Below are 15,923 nucleotides of genomic sequence, written 5' to 3'. Positions count from 1 at the left end.
TGACGGAGTCACCGCCCCGCGCGCCTGAGCCACCCCCTCCTCCCCCGCCGCTCCCTCCCGCACCAACACGTCATGGAAACACGGACGTCAGAGCCGCTCAGCCAATAGCAGGCGTCGGCAGGAGGGAAGGGGCGAGCTGGAGGGGGCGGGGGCAGCAGCGAGCCGGGGCGCTCGGGGGAAGGAAGAGAGGGAGGGGCGCGCGGAGGCGCGAGTTCCCCCGCCCCACACTCCGGCCACCCTTTCCCGGCCGCGCGGCAAGTTCTAATCGCTGGGCGCGCGCTCGTCAGCCGGGGGCGCGCTCCCCGGGACCTCCCCTTAAACGCCCTCTCGGTGCCGCTCGGCTTCCAGTCCCCGGCCGAGCCGCGCTTCCTCCGCGCGCGCACCCGCCCGCCCCCAGGCTCCCCGCGGGCCGCGTCACGTGACCGCGCCCAGCCAAGGCGGCAGCGGCGGCGGCGCGAGCTTCGGCGGCGGCGGCGGCAGTGGCAGCGGGAGCAGCTGCGCCGCCAGCGTGGAGCGGTTAGGCGTGTGGGTGTGGAGAGAAGGGAGCGCCAGACCGGAACGGGTGAGCGTTCTCCTCCCCCTGCCCACCACGGCAATCTTGCGGGCCACCCGGTGCAAGCGGGGCCCCTGCCCGGAGCTGCCCGCAGCCCCCTTGTGCTCGGCCGTCCGCTCTCTGGTGCCCGCGGGCTCCGCCCCGGGCGGGCCGGGTTGCGGTGCTCACCGAGGGGGCTGCACCCCGCCCTCAGCTGCCGTTGCGGACGGCGGCGTGAGGCCGGTGGAACTGCCCGTGCTGAGCGAGCGCGGCGCACCCTGTGTGCGGCTCTGCGGAGCTGAGGAGGCGGGTCCTGCGGGGACGCGGGCGGCCACTCGGCGGCTGCCGGGCTCTGGGCGGGGGCCGGCTGGGCGCCGCCTCCTCCTCCTTCGCCGCCGCCGCCTCCTCGCAGTGCAGCGTGAGTAGGGAGCCCCGGCTGGTGGACGCCGAGCCTCTCGGCTCCACGGCCGCTTCATCCCCGAGGTGCAGCTGCACCTCCGCGTGGCGCCCCGAGCTCTGAGAGCCGGCTGCGGACGCGCTCAGGACCGAGCGGCCCCTCACCGCCCCCCGACCCTCCTACAGCCTCCCTTTCCTTCTCCCTCGGAAAATGGTTCCCGCTGCCGGGCGAGGTGAGTGGCAGCCGCCGCCTGCCCGCCGCGAGGGCGGCGGGGCAGGTCACCTGTAGGGGAGGCCGGGCGGAACGCCGAGGTCGGGGCGTCGCGGCTGGGGTCCTGACAGCCGGATGCGCGGCGGGTTGCGGCGGGTTGCGAGAAGTTGGCGAGGCGGGCGGGGAGCCCCTCTCAGGTTGTGTCCGGGAGATAGTAAAGGTGAGCGGCTTCCACCCCGTGCGCCTGAGCGCCGGGTCTGGCCAGGAGTCACTGCTCTGGGCCTGAGGGATGGAGCTCGGCGGGCTTCTTGTCTATACCCGCAGGTCCTCGGCTTCACGCCTCGGCCGCCTCACAGCCCATCCAGCCTTCGGTCGCCCCCGCCCCGGCGAGTGGTGACCTTGAGGGCAGCGGTGCCCGGCACTCCCTCTCCCCGCGCCCTGGGAGGGTCACCCCTTTAATCCCCGGCTTCGGCCCCCCCCGGCCGGGGTGGTTGGTTGATGCGTGTGAAACTGGACGGTGATTCCCCGAGAGTTGGAGAGCCACCTCGCCTTTGCTCCCCACGTCTTCCGTCTGGCCCCCCAGGATGTTCACGCTTGCCTCCGATTTGTGTTTATTCACTTAGTTTAAAAGAAAAAAAAACTGCGCCCCCCACCATTTTTGGGAAAGAGTAAGAAAGCGGGCGGTATTCTATTTGCAGGGATTGGGGGTGTGCTCCCTTTATTCCATCCTGCGGGAGAATTCTGTGGCCAAGCTAGTTAGCGACCCCTGGTTCTGCACCGCGGTCACTAACCAGGTTGGTCTCTGTGCGCATTTCATTCACCAGTTTTCTGCGGGACTCGCAGCGCTGGGAGTGCTCACACCCTGTGCGGTGTGGCGGTGCTTGGTGCTGAGGGGAGGGCAAGGGGGTGGTCGGGGTGGGCTGAGGGGGTCTGCAGTTAAGCGGAGGGCTCGACCGCTCTAGGCACGCTGGGTTTTTTTACCTTTCCGTTGGGTTAGAGCGCTGCAGACAGCTACGCTTGGCTGCTGTGCATGGTACTTTTCTGGTTTTATTAATAATCTAATGGCTCCTGTTGGTATCGATTGCTGTTCGTGATGAATTAGTTATATGGATTTTTTTCATACATGTGTAGGTATATGCATATATCTTAACTGTCTGCCTTTCAACATGGAAGCCTTTGTTGTGTTTAACCTCCCCCACCTGAGGACAGTCTTATTTAAAATAAGGCTCTTGTTCAGCGTGAGTGTATTTTATAAGAAGTACTTGTAAGGGCCTGGCTTGTATAAGACTCTCATTGGGCAAAGGGTGTATAACCCTTTGGATGGTGGCCCACGTGAGTGAATGGAGGGCCTTCACCACTTGCCCTGATGCCAGCCTTCCCGAGACTCTCTGTTCTTGTGTGTGGCAGGGGCGGATTGGGGGAATTAAGAGGGATTGCAGGAGAATCTGCTTTTTGTACTTATGCTTTTCATTTGAGTCCCCCTCCCCCTCTTCTTTTTTTTTTTTTTTTTTAACCCTCCTAGTGAGTTCAAAATTGAAATAAGTAGTCATTTTTCTTGTTGGGAGCCTTTGAAAGCTAGTATATGAAATGGGCCTATGTAGCCATGATTTCAGGGGGACGTTTTAGTTTCTACCTTGCTTAGGCTAAGACAGTTAAATTGCTGTAATTAAGGGTGGATCTCTGTCCTGATTTTGGCTTGGGTGTAACTGCAAAGATCTTTGAAAAGTAACTGTTATTTCCTACCATATAGTCTGCAAAAGTGAGTCACATTCGGGTGAGTTGAGGACAGAGCGCCACCTTTAATTTAAAATTTCGTGATTTTCTTTCATTAAAATGGTGAAAATTCAGAGTACGCCGTTTTGATTTTTATCGCAGTTGTCATTACTGGCATCCCCATTTAGACGTATAAGGAAGAATTGTCTTCATTTTTCTATGTTTTGTTATTTCTCACTCTTTTGAGAGAAATTTCTGCAGTTGTATGGGAAATTGTGGTTTTTTTTTAATTGAAGCTTGAGATTTAGTGTAGCATTTTGCGATGAGGTTAGAAACTAGATTTGATTTGTACTTTTGATAAAATATTAGAAATATTGGTAGTCTGGATATACTTAGTAAAAGAAGTAAGGAAAGTAATAGCTGCATTGTAAGTAGGTGTTTAAAACTAGCCATTGCCACCAAAATAGGGGTACCTACCAGCATGATAGTGGTTTTACAGTTTTTTTTTTTAGCTGCTGGCTATTAACAGATTCTAAAATAAACACTCAAAATTGATAAGGTTATTAACCTCTATTGAATAGGTATGGTAATTCTTTTTTTGCTTGTTGTCTTCCAGCAACTTGCCTTTTATGGGTTTACTGAGGGCTTTTACAGTTACTTGTTTTTAAATAATACAAATGAACACTTCCAGCAGGAGTACTTTTAAAGTTTAATAAAGACCATGTTGGGAAAAGTGACTTCTATATATGGCTCCTCCCAGGTGCATCACATATAAAAAATGGAATTTTTGATGCTTAGAAAATAAATGCTGTAGTGACAGCTGCATTGGTGACATTTCCTTCCCTCTCCTCTCCCTCCCAAATAAAAAATGGAAGGAACACTGTCTCTTTAGGCACAGGACACTTTTCAATTGTTATACTATAGATGCAAAGTGAGAAAAAAGGATTTAGCTTTCAAGTAATGAATAAATTAACATGCGGATATTTCCAAATATAGTTTTATTTACAAACCACAAAATATTGCCCTTTTTTCTGCACATAAGTTTTTAATTCAACACTTGAAATTTCTTTATAGACTAAAGCATGAGCTATTGAGCTGTAGATAAGTCTTTATTAAGATAAAATTAAACAAAAAATCTGTTTGAGATAAAAGTTGGTTTATGCCCTTACTGCTGCGTGGTCTATTTCAAGCTGTGGAATATGGCCCCAGGTTAAAGGACATTATCTGAGCTATTAGGTTGATGCATGCAGAGTAGTTATATGTTGTTACGTATTCTTTGATAGAATCCTTGATTTTAGAGTTAAGATTTACTAATTTCATTGTCAATAGACTTGTTAACTTCATTTTGGATGAAACAGACTCTTGCCGTGTGAAATAAGTGACTTATAATTTTTGGTGGTTTTTTGTAATACCAAACAAAAAAGTATTTGCCTTATTTTTCCTTACATTTCACACATACATACAGTTGAAACTGATGTTTTCACTTTTTTATTCTGGCATTTTGTAATAAATAAACAAAAACAGTAAATGGAGTAAAGATCAGGAGACAGAAACTTAAGATTTAAATTTTTGCATCTTAAGTGAGAGTATTGGCCAACTGGAAGGGAATAATTATTTTCTAGTAGTTGTCATGATATATGGAAAGGTACTGATAGTAGCTTATTTGGGACTAGATAGAATCTGAGGTAACATTGCAAGGAAAATGATATACAATAGTTATGGGAATAATTTTCAAAACGATAAATAACTTGTAAAAGATTTATTTTTTAGATTTTAGAAATATAATCTATATACACCACATACGTTATTATCTTGTTAAAAATGTTTTTATTATAGAAATTGTCAAAGTAGAGAGAATGATATACCTACCAGATTGACAATTACCAACTCATGGTCCATCTAATTTCATTAATATCTTGACACAAGAAATGAATCTATTATAAATGAGGACATAGGACAGATAATTGAGTCAAATTCTTATGTTTTATATTTGTGATTTACATAGTATTATATACTCAATGGTGTCTAGTATTTAATTGAATTTGAAAGGTCGCTTTTTATGTTCATTGTTTATATGGCATATACATTTTAATTTTTCTGGTGACAGTCTGTTTCACAGCAGGTACTTAAAGATACCGTCATGGAGTCTTTCAAATTCTGCTGTCTTCATAATAATGTTTTGATTTAAGAAACGCTTTACAGTTTTTCAGAATGTATTTACATACAACCTCATTTGATTGTTGTGAGATGAATGAGGGTAGACACTTGTACCTTTTTTTGTTCCTAGTAGGTAAAATGAGTTGTCTAGGCCCTAAGGCCACATAACAAGCAGCTATTTTAGCCAGAACTGGACTCTAGGTGGCTTCTAGTTTTTACTTACTGCTCTTATTATACATGTTTATGTAAGTTTATAAAAGTTATGTAAGTTTCTGAAAAATCAGTTTTTGATCAGAGTAAATTTAATAGTGGAATATAAATAGATTTATTTGGGTTTGCTTTACATAATCATTGCTTATATTTGGTATAATGCAAAGAGTTTATGCCCTGATTTATTTAACAGCATAATAAATGAATTTGAACATACATGAAATACTATATTTTTTCATGTTGTTGATTGGATTTTTTTAAAGTTAGGAATTTTTTTGTTTGCAAAGGTCTTTGAAATGACTAGGGGTGTCTTAAATCTTGAGTTAAAAATAAAATGTGCTGCACTAGAAGTTTGTTTTAATTTCAGCTGTAACTTTTTATGTACTTGTTTTTCCGCTATGTATACCTAAGTCATTGTGAAATACTCATTTGTTAGTAATGAAGTTTAGTTTAGAAAGATTCCAGATGAAGAGATTTTAGTTCCTGAAATCCAAAACCTTATAAACCTCACAAGAAAGGTGTGGTTCTCCAGGGTTAGTGTGCATGAGAATCACCTGGGGAGTTACTGAAAGTGCAGGTTCCTTGGCATTGCCCCTGCATTTCTGATTCAGCAGATCTGGGGTGGGGCCCAGTAGTCTGCATTTGGAGAAACAGTGATGTTGAATTTATAACTAAGTTAAAATTTTGTAGTTGAGATGCTTTTATAAATCAGAAGTGCTTTCAAATAGATTTGACTATTGTAGGAAAGTTTGATATGTTGATGTTGGTAGGTTTTGTGAAAATTGTAAAACTGATAAATTTTGAAAATACGTCTATTATCTATGTGTGCGCAGTCTTCTTTCAGAAGATTCATCTGTGGTTACTTATTAAGTTACTCATTAAGCTCTGTAAACTCTAGAGTATGTTCTCTTTTTATTTTCATGTCTTAATGTCTGCCATTTCCAAATGATTTGAACATAGGGTCTTATTTTCATAAAGGTTATGAATGCTGTTCCATTATAGTACTGTATGTTTATGCTTTAGTCTAGCTCTTATTTTTTGTTAGAAGGAAAGACTTTGGGTATTCCTTCAAACTAAAAGGACATAAATTAGTGGATAGAGAGTGGTTCTTATTAATTTCAGTTAACAAGCAGCTGCTCCTTCAAAAACAGCAAGTTAGTGCTGAATGTCTTTCAAGAATATTAATGATATCCGACTAATTGATAGTTTACTATCCTGTGCATTAAAACAGAAATTACTGCTGTTTCACTAAATGTTGAATAACAGTTTGTGTAGTTCAGCAATCTAAGGTCCATCTGATTTGATTTTTGGAACTGTTTTATCTAATACTATGTACCACATGGATTACTTGTCTTTAATGATTTTCCTATTTAAGACCAGTTTTAAAATGTGGTTGTTTTTGCTTCATTTATGACAATGTAGTAAATAGCCTATACCTGTATACATTTTATAATAAAATTAATTTCAAAGCAGGTCCATCTCAGGGCTGCTGAATCTGTTGTTTGTTCAAAAACTTAGTTTTGTTGGCTCCACCTTAAGATGTATTTAGGAATCATAGGTTATAATTTACTAATGATTTTGGAAATGAAATTCATAAAGATTTCTGGCAGAGATTCAGATAAACTACCGACAGACTTTTTACCATAGCATTTTAAAGCCGTTTTCTATTAAAATCTCCTAGGACGGTGTAAATTATTCTAAATAGTATGCAGTGTTTTTAGTTACCTGTGTTTGCTAAGAATATTATTTGGTATTTCTAAGCGTAGTAACTTCCAAAAATATTGTTTCTCAAAATTTGGGATACCTACTTTTGAATTAGTAGTCACCTGGGCCTCTGGGAAAAAGAATAAGGATAGTTTTGAGTGGACCAATGCTTGCTTACACTGTGAAATCTGAGATTACACTGCTTAACTGTAAACTGGCATGACTACTGTACAGACATAAATTTAGGAGTATATTTTATGTTTCCTGAAAAGTAGGTCTTAAAAAGTTGATTTGATTGTTTAACTTAAAAGATACTTTTTACTTTTATTATTAGCCACGTGGATCATTCATTATTCATTCATTAACCCTGTGAGTTCTCTCCCAGGAGGATTCTTTAATCTTGTACTCTCAAAAGTCTCAGATCTGCTGTTTTAATCTACCTTTCGTATTTGTGCCAGAATTTTTTTATTTTTAAATAACCTACCTGTTGGCATTTCTTGACTTCACTTTCATTAGTTCCTCATTTTTCTCTTCATCAAGACTCAACTTGACTCTGAAGGCTTTTTATGAAATACCTCAGTGTTTTCTAAAGTATGTTTTAGAACACTAATTCTAAGAAATATTATAAAAATAGGGGTTTCAAAACCTGGGGGGAAAATAACAAAACCAAAATCTAGGATATGCTAGTATATGCAGTTTTCCTGGAACTTCTCTGATACTTTATTATCTAATACAAGCTGAATCTATCTAAATGTTTTAGTGTTTTGCCCCCCTATTTCACAGTCTCCCTTTTGGTGGAGCATCTCCCCTGTTAACTTGTTTGTACTACCTAACCAGGATCACTACTTTGCACACCTCCAGGAGGTGCTGTTTACATAGAACACAAAATGAATTGTGTTTCCTGGAGTTGAGAGCTGTGTTGCGTACTGCAGTACTGCAGACTGTCCACTACGTGACAGTCCAGAAACGCAGGGACACAGAGACACACACATACAGACATAAACAGAGGCCAAATATGACGTCAAGGACACTATGGCCTTCTTGCCATCTGTTGATAATGAAGGAAATCCAAGAGTTTTTTAATTAAATGTTTCATGGGATGTTTTTTTATTCAAATCACCAAGCCAAAGTCCTTTACGGCTGGGGTCCCCAACCCCCAGGCCACAGACCACTACCAATAGGTACTGTTAGGGACCAGGCTGCAGAGCTTCGCCGCCCCCACCGCCACCCTCCCAGTGCCAGCCGTGGAAAAATTGTCTTCCATGAAACTTGGCGGGGGTTGGGGGTGGGGAACACAGCAGGAGGTGAGCGTCAGGGTGGGCAAGCAAGCAAGCAAAGAAGCTTCATCTGTATTTACAGCCACTCCCCATGGCTCGTGTCACTGCCTGAGCTCCGCACCCACCCCTCTCGCCCCCTCACCCCCCGTCTGTGGAAAAATTGTCTTCCGTGAAACTGGTCCCTGGTGCCAAAAAGGTTGGAGACTGCTGCTTTAGGGAGAGCCAGGAGAAGTTCCATCTCAGACTAAGAGCTAAGCTTCCCAGTTCTGAGATGAGCCATGAAAATAGGTGCTCATGGTTTACCCACACAAGGTGATCTCAATACTACATTTGCAGCTGTGGTGGACCAAAAAGAAGATGCTCTCAAAGGGGAAGAAAAATAGCTAAATTTTTCCATCAGGAGGTGTTTGGATCAGTGCTAATTTAAGTGGTGACAGATGGTACAGGGTAAAGGGAAAGAATGACCATCAGGTGAAGATTGAAGTGGGCTGTAGAGTCTGGCAGTCTCTCATCCCCTCTGCTGTGACTTTGTTTTTCCTCTCACCTGAGAGGACCCTCAGTCTTCTGATCTGTCTAAATGTGTCCATCCTTCAGAACTCAGCATTAGTCCAACCGTTCCAGTCATCTCCATTAATTTTCCTATCTAAATCCCTCTATATTTGTGGTCTGGGTTGTAAACTTCTCATCTGTTATATATCCTTTTCTCTTAGTGATTTCATTTGGAATTGAGGTAAGATATTGGTTCTTGAAGATGTACAGAATTTTATCTAGCAAATGTCCAGTCAGCATCTTTTTTTTTGCATGTTGATTTAGGATTTGGAGATTGTATAGCTTGTATTATTAAAGCGGAGAAGGTTGAGGAAATTTTTCTGGGAGAATTTCTAAAGCCCTTTTACCTTTGAAATTTTAACTTTTCTCAGATGAGTTCTTAGGACAGTTTGTTTTACTTTTGGAGGGTGGAGCTACATTTCATAGAATATTCCTAGGACAGTAGAATTTAGCTTCTCTATAGAAAGTACTTTTCCGTTTCTGAATTTCAATGTGGCAGTTAATTTGTTCATATTAGAGTTTATTCTGATTGTAATAAGTCATTATGATAGCAGTTAAAATTTATATTTTAAAATGACTAATTTCACTTTCTTTGGCTTGTGACATCTTTTCCTTGCATTATAATGGATGTTATTAAGTTGTGCTTGTTGGATCTATAATCCATTAGTACATTGCTTCATGTAAAATGCTCTAATTTAAAGCATATATTGTTTAAATTTTAAATTATATTCTCGTAGTTGCTTTTTATGGTTTTTATTGATAGAAACACTATTGGAGCTAAGTTTTGAAATCTATTGTAGGTGCTAATTTTTCTGAGACTGTTCTTTTCCATGAACTGAGAGTGAACTCTTAGCTCATGACTGGCCACAGAATCACTGTAGGCATCGGGAAGGAGTATAAGTATACAGTCTCTGTTAAAGTTTAAAGGATAGTAATGTTAGTCTTCAACTGCCTGCCTTAGGTCAAGAAGGAAAACGTGTACTTTATCATTTCTATTGAATGTTCATGTGATACATAGAGTAGTAGTTTTGAACATTCAAGTAATTGAGGATTTATGTAGATATAGTATATAAGCCATTGCATTTAAAAATGCTTGGAAAAAATAAGAGTTGCTCTCCAGAAATAATTCACTTTCTGGTGATTAGCACAGCTGAAACTGTATGGGTGCACTGCTGTTAAGTGTTCTCCCAATCCTTTTAAATTTTATAGATCTAATTATTGGCGAGGTATTATGGAAGGAATTCTAGGACTTGCTCCTGCTTTCACATTGCAATAATAATCATAATAAAATTGTTGGTCAAAGAAAAGTACAGAAGTGGTTTTGGTAGTGAAAAGAATAAAAAAATCTGAAGGCAGAGATCAATGGAACCAACAAAAGTGAAATGGATTAGATCAGTAAGTCTTGATCTTTTTCTGCTGGGACTACATGGATGATACTGGCCTATACTCCATGCTGACTTGTTGATATGTAGGGTCAGGTGAGATTTTTAGTTTCTTTGCTGTAATTCAGCTCTTTTCTTCTCTACTCATGCTCAAAATCAAATGGATGATGCTGTAACTACTCCTTTTTGTTTACTTGTTTAAAAAGTGACTCATGAACTTCAAGTACTTTAGTTTGGACACTCTTGACAGCTAATACCATGGTGGGGAACTACTGAGTTTAAGGATACCTGTAGAGATAGGAGTGCTGAAAACAAGGAAGGTCAGCCAATGAAGTGAGAAAGGGAGCTTCTCCAGCATGAAACCCTCTGAATGTATCAGAAAAACAAAGATCAGTCAGTCAACCCTTCTCTACACGCATAGTGGATTTAGGGTAAAGTTTAAATTAACCTGCCTTTGAGCTTAAATACCATTGGTTTTATATATGTAATTGAAAGCTGAGACCTACCTGATTCTGTTTCACCTTTGGCCCTCTTGCTGACAGCGTCCCTTTTGCTGTGCCCACCTTTCTTAGAGCCTGTGTATCTTTATGGTCTTCCTGTGTGTCATTAGACCTAAAACTTTCAGTTTTGGTTTTTATTTTGTGGTATGTTAAGGACTGTTCAGATGTAAATTTGAGTTTTGTCTTCACCACTAAAAAGCCTAGTGGTCTTGGATAAATCACTTGGTTTCTTTGTTACCCCCCCCAGAAAAGCATAAAGTTGGGGGGGGGTTTGTTAATTTTCTTTCTTGAAAGTTTGGCTTTCAAGAATATTTGTATAGGTAAAGCAGATCCTTCCCTCCCATTCCAATTTTTTTCAACCATTTAGTTCTTTTATGTTTGCCTTCTAATTTTGTCTTACAACTACTTTATCATTGTTTGATTTTTCATCTGTGATGTGCCATGTTTCTTTCATGAAGATAAATACATTTATTGAAAAGCTAAATTATCTAAGATTTCCATTTAAAGAAGTGGCATATAACTGGCATTTAACTCTGCTCCCTGCCAAACATATACTAAAATGAGAGTAAGGGAATTCTGAAAAAAGCCACAAGGGAGAAGAGAACACACACCAAAATTTTGCAAGGAGTCAACTTAGTAGACTCAAAAAGCTAAGTTCTAAGCGATGATGGAAAAGCCCAGAAGCAGCTCATTTTATATTACAGAATTCCCCGAAGGCTTGGAGCTGGGAAAACAAGGTACTGTGGTGAAGAGGTGACAGTGGGGCAAAATTGGAGGACAGTTTGAAAATTTAAGAATATGATACCCAGACACCTTTCCCCACCCTCTGTAGCTCTCTGACCTCTCTTCCCCAACCTTTGCAGAAGGCTGAAGGCTTATTTCCTGGAGAAGACTAAATACAGTTGTAAACCGGGGTACCATGCTGAAAAGTTTTCATATTTATTTTAAGATCCCCAGCCTTCGTCCCTGACCTAGCTTTCAGAATGCTGGCAGGAATAGAAGCATCTTAGTACCTTGACCAGCTCAAGGGAAAAGACCTAAGATTCTGACATTGGCTGTGTGTGCGTCTCCAAAGGAAATGTCCCAGTCAGATCATGCTACTATGAAATCCATAGTTAGAAAGCCACACCTTTGGGTCCAAAATTTCTGTGTAGTTTATTTGTGTCCTGTTCTAATGTTACAGCCTTATTAAGATACGGTTGACATACAGTAAGCTTTCACAGTTAAAGTGAAAAACTTGAGTTTTGATATATATATGTATTTCGGTCAAATCACCACCACAGACAAGTTAATGAACACAATCATCCCCCTAAAAATTTTTGTGCTTCTTTATCTTCCTTCCCTCCCCTTCCTCGACCTCCTGTTTTCCTCAGGCAACCATTGATCTGCTTTCTGTCACTATAGATTAATTTGAATTTTCTAGAATTTATGTACATGGAATCTTACAGTATGTGCTCTTTTTTTTTTTTGGTATGGCTTTCAAACTCTGCGTAATTATTTTGAGATTCATCCCTGTTGTATATATTAATAGTTCATGTTATTGCTGATAAGGATTCGTGTATAGGTATACCACAACTTGTTTATCCATTTACCCATTGATAGACATTTTGGTCCCAGTAAGATACAGTATCTTGTTGTTATTGAGTTCCAATTTCTTTATATATTCTTGATAAAAATGCTTTGGGGAGCATTTGTGTTTGTGCTGGAGGTAGGAGAAAGAGTGGTGATGAAAGATATATATGAATTCTGAAACTGAACAGCAAGTAGGAGCACTGTAAGCGTTATTTGTAAAGATGGAGTTAGGTACTAAAACAAATAGCTAAAGGATTTGAAAGTACTGTTTCTAGTTGCCTCTGAGTGGAAAACAAGATAGAGGAACTAAGAGGACTGCTGATATTTAAAAAAAAAAAAATGCACTGTGGATCTGTTTCTCTAACCCAACTTTATGTACATACGTTTGTCACAACTAAAAATGAATACTCATATGGAATAAGTTCAAATGTGTGGATAACCCAGATAAGTTACCTGTGATTCATTTCCTCTGTGTGCAGTCTTATGGAATTTAGGTGCACAACTCATCATTACTTTGGAAAAACAAACCATTTTTACAAAAGCATAAATAAGCAGTGTAGACATGAGTGCACATTTCTTTAGTGAAGACAGTCTACAGGTAACTCATCTTTCCTTGATTTCTCCCTCAAGTCTTTAACCACTTTGCAAATGCAAATTCTTCATTTCTTTGTTATGTAGGACATTCGGTTGCCATGTTTGTTTTTTTGAGTGTTCTCTTGGGATTTCCCTCAGCACCACTGCCCCCTCCCCCATACTCCAGGCACCCCGTAAACATATAAAAACATTTTTTTTCCCAAATAATGACATATAGTCTTCTTCCTGAAAAAAGTCTGGTGTATGATTTCTCTATTTCTTCATCTTTATAAGTATATATTCTTTTTAGTATTAGTTTAGTCCAATGAAATGTTGACGAGAGAGACCCTTTAACAAAACTAAGGTGTACACTTTTATAGTTGTGTCTTAACAATTGATCATATTTTCAAATGCCACCACCCCCCCCATTAATTTTCTGTTTTCCCTTTGAGGAACTTGATATTTGCATTTCTTTTTGCTCTTTCTTTGAAGGAAGTAGAATCTCCAGGGAGACAGCAGTTACCCCTTCAGAGATGCTAGAATTCTCACGGGGGACAGACACAAATGTTCTTTTGTCAAGGTGCCATGAAAAATAGACCAGCTCTAAAACACACTAGTTGCTTTGACTAGATATGAGGAATTTAAAATTAATGAGTAAAATGAAGACCTGTGTAGCTACTTTCTACCATTAAGGTACTGTTCTAAGCAATTTACCAATACTAAACCATTTAATTTAATTGAGTGGGTTCTGTTGAATTTGTAGACAAGATATTCTCTACAGAAAAAGATGAAAATAATTATTAATGGTTTTAAAGGGATATCCTTAAAAAAGATACCTAGTAACTTACATAACCTCTTTGCCAATATAACAAACTGATTGTACAATGTTTGGGAAATACAAAACAATGTAAAAGTGAAACAAATCACTCTATCCTACATCTGAGAAATAGCCTGCTTTAACATTTTTAATTATTTTTGATCTTTAAAAAATATTTCGATTGTTTAAAAAATTTGTATACCTATTGAGGTGCTTGAGATAACGTAGGTATAATTGTATGCTTTTAGAAAACTTTGTATTTTCTCACGTCATTAAATTTTTTTCATTAACATCATCTTAATGAGTATAATATTCTATCCCATTGTTCTCTTGTTTTTAGATATTTTGATTTTGAGTTTTTCTTTGTTAAATACTCCTCTGACGAGCATCTTTATTTGTAGATGTTTATCTTCATTTATGATTATTTCCTATGTAATTACTGGGTTTAAAGGATTTTGGTAGTTTATGGTCTTTTGATGAAATTTTTCTTCCAGCCTCCCTTCTGTGAGGCTGGTCAGGTTTGGGGGAATTCTTTGTTTTTTCTTTCTGTGTGTATACAGTGTGTTCCACTCACTTCTAGGTGTCTGCTTTACTTTCTCAAATTCCCAGAGCACTTTTTAAAATTCATATTTTGTTTACATGTTTTACACCTCCATGAGATATTCAATTTGAGAGCAAGGACTATTAATCTTTCCATCTCTTCCCCTTGGCGCAATGCCCTGTTTATACCTGTGAGGTTCTTAATGACTCTTGAATGAGCATCTTGTGTCCAGTGTTGAGCTTGAATCCACTGACGTTGGATTTCTGTAAAATACTTGTTTTGTCTCTTAGAAAGTGTAATTTGCTTGGTGTGAGAATTTATTACAGGTAAACTGTTTCTTTTAGCTTTTAGCTGAATGATGTGTCAGTTGAGTGACACAGTTGAAGATAGGAAATATTTTCTTATAACTATGCTACCTAAATTTAATTCTTTCCAAAAGAATGCCACTATTTCTGCTTCTAAAGAGCAAGACAGATTTTACTAAGTAGAGCAGAATACTAAGAATCCCATAGAAATGGATGTTACTGTTATCTTAAAATGCTAATGAGTAGATGTTTTTCTAAAATGCTTCTTAACAGAATAATGTGTCTTTTTTTTTAAGAGGAGAAAGCCACAAAACTTTAACATCTAAATTTATGTGCAAATATATGTTAAGAGTTAATCCAGAAAAGTTAAGGTTCTGTATTGTAAGTGAAGTAAAACTTTAGGAAAGTTTAATGGTGTCCTAGTGGGCTTTTCCGATGACATTGTATCCATCTTCTTTTTTTTAATCCTCAGGTTTTTGAATGGAGAATTTAAGATTTTAGATAAATGTTTTCTTTAAAAAAAATCCACATGATCACTATGCTAGACAGTAACAACTGACCTGCTAAGAAGAGAAGCTGTTATGCAGAGCTTGAAGTCTGCCTTACTGAGTGTCCAGTGTGTTCCTTCTTGGTTTCCTTTTTTGTGTGGTGATTCATCAGGTGTTATATGCTTCCAGGAACCAGTGTAAGTGTGTGCACATGTCTCCTTCCTTGGTCTTTGATCTTTTCTGTAATGAATGGGAGAATATTGTTTCCAGCTATTACTATGCAAATAAGAAAGGCATTCCGCAGTGTGCTTTCAAATCTCAAGTTTTGCTCCCATTATGTCCTATTCTTAGAATTCTTGATGGTGTTTTCCATTATTTTGTCGCTATTACTTTGAAATGTTTTCTAAGTTGTGCTGAATTGTGCTTGTATTTCCATACACAGCCAAAGTAGCGACCCAGGCTATCAGTTTTTCATAATCTTGGACTTGCTCCCACTGTCTCCCTTCCTGATAGCCTAGGTTTAAATTGAATGTTTTCCTGGGGGAGGGGATGCTATATTGGTTGAAGGTCTTTGTTCTGAATGGATGGAAAAGTTCTCCTTTGAGGAGATTCTTTGGCCATGCCTCTTCAGTATATTCGACACCAGGTAGCCCCATAAGGCCCATGCTATAGGGAGTTTGAAAGGAAGAAACTTTGAGTGGTTTTGGGGGTCTAGAGGGATGATTGTTTAACCTAGAGCTGCAAATGTACACAGGGACCTTGGGTCATTGTTGAAAGTCACAGATTACAATGGCATTGTCGACTTTTAAATTAAGATGATAGCTGGATTGGGATGTGATGGGGGAGAGATAACAGGACAGATTATGTAGTTGATTGAATAATTTTTTACATGTAGTGAGTAGATATATATATATATTTGAACATTCAGAGTAGGTGTGGTTTTTTCCCTACTCAGGTAATACTTCTTAATTACTTAGAAAAGTTATAGGTGTAAAA

The 15,923-nt window shown here is 40.1% G+C and overlaps 1 protein-coding gene across 2 annotated transcripts in view; it reads left to right on the top strand.

Moving 5' to 3' along the window:
• Positions 1-492: 492 nt before the first annotated feature.
• The window catches only part of ATP2B1 (ATPase plasma membrane Ca2+ transporting 1), a 110,638-nt gene continuing 95,207 nt past the window's right edge, over positions 493-15,923 (top strand). For both annotated transcript variants that reach the window (XM_069490866.1, XM_069490865.1), the window contains exon 1: positions 493-562. The gene's annotated coding sequence lies outside the window, so the exon portion shown is untranslated. The remainder of the gene's footprint in view (positions 563-15,923) is intronic.

This window comes from Eulemur rufifrons, chromosome 16 (genome assembly GCF_041146395.1).
Source record: "Eulemur rufifrons isolate Redbay chromosome 16, OSU_ERuf_1, whole genome shotgun sequence".
NCBI classification, from domain to species: Eukaryota; Metazoa; Chordata; class Mammalia; order Primates; family Lemuridae; genus Eulemur; species Eulemur rufifrons.
The sequence above is the reverse complement of the archived record's forward strand: the minus strand, read 5'-3'. Positions and strand labels throughout refer to the sequence as shown.